General features: G+C 49.1%; 1 long non-coding RNA gene across 1 annotated transcript; it reads left to right on the top strand.

Annotated features, from left to right (window-relative positions):
- Positions 1-1,936: 1,936 nt before the first annotated feature.
- On the top strand, positions 1,937-4,181 carry LOC308461626. The gene is made up of 2 exons (XR_013978927.1): positions 1,937-1,982; positions 4,071-4,181. It is a non-coding gene; the product is annotated as an uncharacterized lncRNA (long non-coding RNA).
- Positions 4,182-5,075: the final 894 nt, after the last annotated feature.

Genomic DNA, 5,075 nt, shown 5'->3' with positions numbered 1-5,075 from the left:
TGCCCCCTGCCCATCCGTACCCTCAGCTAAGGAAACCGCTCAGCTATACCTTCAGCATGTCTTCCGCCTGCATGGCCTACCTGAGCGTGTGGTGTCTGACCGGGGCGTCCAGTTCACATCCCGTTTCTGGCGAGCATTGCACCAGACCCTCGGGACAGAGGTTTGTCTATCATCCGCCTACCACCCACAGACCGATGGCCAGACGGAACGGGCGAATGCAGTGCTGGAGCAGTACCTCCGGTGTTACTGCAGTTACCAGCAGGGTGACTGGGTCGACCACCTAGCATTGGCGGAGTTCGCCTACAACAGCGCGGTGAACGCGTCCACCCAGCAGACCCCATTCCAGGCCAGTTACGGTTATCATCCACAGCTGTTCCCGGATGTGCTGCCGGCATCCGCGGTACCTGCGGTGACGGAGTGGCTTCAAGAGCTCCAGTCCCAGCAACAGCTATTAATGGAGCAACTGCGCCAGGCCAAGGAGGCGTACAAGGCCCAGGCCGACCGCCAGCGCCAGATGGGACCGGAACTCCACGTTGGTGACCTGGTATGGCTCTCCACTCACCACCTCCACCCCTCTCGGCCTTCGCAGAAGCTGGACACCAGTTTCACCGGCCCATTTCCCATCGTGGACCAGGTCTCGCCTGTGGCATTCCGTCTCTGGTTGCCCGCAACCTTGAAGGTTCACCTGGTATTCCACAGGTCCCTTCTGAGTCCGGTGGCCCCACCCGACGAGTTCCACCCGAACCGTTCATGACTGCAGCCAGTTTTGGTTCAGGGGGAGCCTGAGTACAAGGTGGAACGCATTCTGGGCTCCAGATACCGCAGGGGAAAGCTGCAGTATCTCATAGACTGGAAGGGGTATGGACCTGAGGACCGTTCCTGGGAACCAGCAGCCAACGTCCACGCGCCTGCCTGCCTCCGAGATTTCCATGCAGTGTACCCCAGCAAGCCGGGTGCAGACCCTCGATTGGGTGGGGCCTGGGAGGGGGGATGGTGTGATGGCCTGGGAATCTGATTCTGAGGCTGAACCGGAGGAATCCCAGCCTGCACAGGAGTCCCCGCCTCCAGGGCTGGCTGAACTGGGGCAGGGCCTTGATTCTGAAGCGCCTGCACCTGTACCGGATCCTCAGGAGCAGGCACCAGGTGAATCCACTCTGGCTCTGGAGGTGGTTGAGGACTCAGTGCCTACAGGTGAGCCTCCCCCTGGGTCCAGTAACCCTTCAGCCTCTCCAGAACTGCAGAGGCTCAGGGCAGAGAGGCGAAGGGAACTGGTTTCTCCCATGAGGAGTGCCCGCCTTAAGGCCAGGAGAGGTGGGTCTCCTGGGGGCCGGGACCGCCCCTGGCCTCAGAGAAGATAAAGGCCAGTCAGCCTGGTCCCAGGTTGCGGGAGCAACGTTGTTGAAGAGCTGTTTCGGCCAGCACCCAGTCCGGTTCCCCCAGAGTTTCTGTCCTTGCCCGGCTCCTCGCTGTGGACTCCGCTTCGCCCGTGGAGGACTGTCTGCCGACCCTCGACTCAGGTCCTGGACCTCGCCCCACGGTAATCTCCCCCCTGGACCAGCACACCTCCCTTACTTGCCTTATTTCTAAGATAAAAATGCCCAAATGTTGTAATATTTCCCCATAGGCTTCCTTTCCTTTCAATTTGTTTTAAAAATGTTTTTAATATTTTATTTTAATGGTTGTAACCACACTTGGAATACCTTGCACAGCCCAGGATATTTCACATCTCAGGAGGATGTCAGATGAAGTTATGGAAGAGTGGTCCTAATTTGGTTTCAGTTATACATGAAGATCATCTTAAGAACATGATACTCCTTCTCCAGATAATCATTCTACTCTTTCACTTTTGAATAAGGCCCAGCCTCTTTCTGTGTGTTCTGAGAGTTGCTATCCCGGTTCCAGCAAAAAAGTGAAGGAGGGAAAACCATTTTGTTGCTATGATTGCATCCCATGTCCAGAAGGAAAGTTTTCAGACCAGAAGGGTAAGAAATAGTGTGTAGAAAGCTGGAGAAAGTTTGTGCACGATCAAGGAAACACAACAAAATTACAGCATGTCAAAGTAGAAGCAAAAGTGAATGTGATAGATGTAGAAGACCAAGTTGGACCAAATGGTATACATGCTAACCTCAATGTGTTTCAGACACAGCTTGTTCATCAGGGGATTATATTAAAAGGTGTAGAAATGTGTTGTATCCAGTTGGTGTTCATCTGCACACATACATTCAATTCTTGTGGTGTCAAAAAGCAAGTAAAGATGATGTTACATTATGAGATGGTATACAAGTCCTTTCCTTGTATACTGCTCTGTTGTTTGATAAAATGGTTTCCTTCTTTCTTTTGTATAGCACTTTGGAATTGAAAGTGGGAAAACTGTATCTACACTTCACAAATGAGCAAAGAAATTGTCCAGGCAGGCACTTTATGTGACTCATGAGAGCAGCAAAATAACCAGACTAAACAATGGTGATGGGATAAATCAGGCCAAATCTTTATTGACAGCTGCAAATGGTGCAAAGGTTGGCATGGCATTGGGTCCCAGGATCAGTTCATCATTTCACAAGTCCCATGTTGATGGAATGGATCTGCTGGGTTTAGATCACTCCAAATCTGTATGATGGGAGTCGGCTAATTTTGAACGATGCCATGTTGCAAGGCAAGCAAGCAGGGGTCTCACTGGGGGACCAGGGTGCAGATTCCAACCAGGCAGATACTGAAACCATGCTTGGGTTTGCCATGGTCAATCCTCTCCTCAGGCCCCTTATGCCCCCCCCCGGTACTATGTTGATCCTGCCCAATGCCATTTCCACCCTCATAAAAACAATATTGTGATTTGAGGACCTGCCACCCGCTTGAGGATAAGAAACACATATGGACACAGTATATTACTAAGTTAATGGGCTAAAAAAGGCCACAACTTTATTGATTACAGGATGTGAGAGGTATTGGCTCAGGCATTGCATAAAACAGCAGAGCTTGACTCCATCCCCTCAGGAAGGGGTGAGTCTAACGGGTTAGCCACCAGTAGGAGCCTGTTGATGAAAATACAACTGTAAGGTCCCCCTGATGTCACTGGGGGTCGTGCCATGGCCGTAGTCACCAGCAAGGGCATCGGACAGGATCCACAACCACCAGATTCCTTTAACAGAATACCCATAAAGTGGAGGGGTAGGCGATGGCCACACCCTGCCCTCCAACACACCAACAACATATTCCAATGCCTAACCACCAATAAGTAAAAGTTGTAAAAGTAAAAACCAAGTGGCTGGTGCCAATTTGGCAGTTGAATAAAAATTCCTACCAGACCCCTTGAACAACCAAGGTAAGCAACTACAGGCCCATAGCAAGGTCAAGCACGAAGCAAAGAACTAAAGGGAAGGGTGGGTGGGTGATCCGTTGACACCCGGCAGCAAAATGAGGGGAAAGTGCTGCCGTGGCTGCATTTTAGCAGCTAAACCCCGCCTCCAAGCCTCCCCTTGATTGGTTGGCTGCCTGGGGACACAGCGTGGCAGCAGGGACAGCCAAGCAGGGGCCGGTACGTGCAAAATGCAGGAAACGGCTCCCACTCACAACTCCTCCCCTCTGGAAGGAGAAGAGGCTTTCTTCTGCCTAACAAAGAAAGCCATGATTTCACTGAGGGAAAGGTGAAGAAAAAATACCAACCAGGTGCCAATGGGACAGCTTTTTCCCATGAGCCCACCACAAAGGGAGGTACTGGGTAAAACCTTGTCCAGTATTTTGCTGCAATCTATGGGCCACAGCCCAGTCAGACAAAGGTGTCCCATGCTTATTGGGCACGGAACGGGGCTTATAAACATGAATTGGCTGTAATCTTAGCTCACTACTTTGCAGATTCACAGAGCTCTAAAATACATGAGATAATGACATTCCCAGGAAGGTGAATGGGAATTCACATAACCATCTCCTCACCTTCCATATTTTGAGAAGACTGAAACCAAAGGAATATCCTAGTATGAATGGATTGTTTTAGATGTAAAAGAGAAAACATTGCAGTATGCTTGTGAGATGTCTGGAATCAATTTGAAATGAAGCCCATGCCTTTTATTTTTCAGACATGAATGCCTGTTCTACATGCACAGCAAAAGCCTATCCAAGCAAAACCAGGGATTTCTGTATTCCCAAGTTCATTTCCTTTTTATCGTATAAAGAACCACTGGGCATCAGTTTAGCCTTCTTTGCTCTTTTCTTTTGTCTGATCACAGTCTTGGTGCTAGGAATATTTCTGAAGCACCACAACACTCCCATTGTCAAGGCCAACAACCGGAACCTTGCCTATACTCTCCTTATCTCAATCCTGCTCTGCTTCCTTTCTGCATTGCTATTCATTGGACATCCTAAGCAGGTGTTGTGTCTCCTCCGACAAACCACTTTTGGCATGATCTTCTCTGTGGCTGTTTCTTGTGTTTTGGCAAAAACCACTACTGTGGTTCTTGCTTTTATGGCCACCAAACCAGGTTCCAGGATGAGGAAGTGGGTGGGGAGAAGACTTGCCAGTGCCATTGTTCTTTCCTGCTCCCTTATTCAAGCAGGCACTTGTACCGTATGGTTGGTCACCTCTCCCCCATTCCCAGATGTTGACATGCACTCAGTTACTGAAGAAATTATATTAGAATGCAATGAGGGGTCCATGACTATGTTTTACTGTGTTTTGGGTTATATCAGTTTCCTGGCCATAATCAGCTTTGTTGTGGCCTTCTTTGCCAGGAAATTGCCCAATAGTTTCAATGAAGCCAAATTCATTACTTTCAGCATGTTGGTATTTTGCAGAGTTTGGCTCTCCTTTATTCCATCCTACCTGAGTTCAAAGGGGAAATATATGGTAGCTGTGGAAATCTTTTCTATCTTAGCCTCCAGTGCTGGGCTCCTAGGTTGCATCTTTCTCCCCAAATGTTATATCATTGTGCTGAGGCCTGAGCTGAACAACAGGGAACAACTAATAAGAAGGAAGGTCTGAATAATCTCAATGTCTTTGTGTTTTGCTATTTTGTGCCACTCAGGAAATTTTGTGTATGAATTATCATTCAGATCTGTAATGTATTGCTAAATAAAGCCTCATC

This window comes from Podarcis pityusensis (genome assembly GCF_964106645.2).
Source record: "Podarcis pityusensis genome assembly, chromosome: 13".
NCBI lineage: Eukaryota > Metazoa > Chordata > Lepidosauria > Squamata > Lacertidae > Podarcis > Podarcis pityusensis.
The sequence above is the reverse complement of the archived record's forward strand: the minus strand, read 5'-3'. Positions and strand labels throughout refer to the sequence as shown.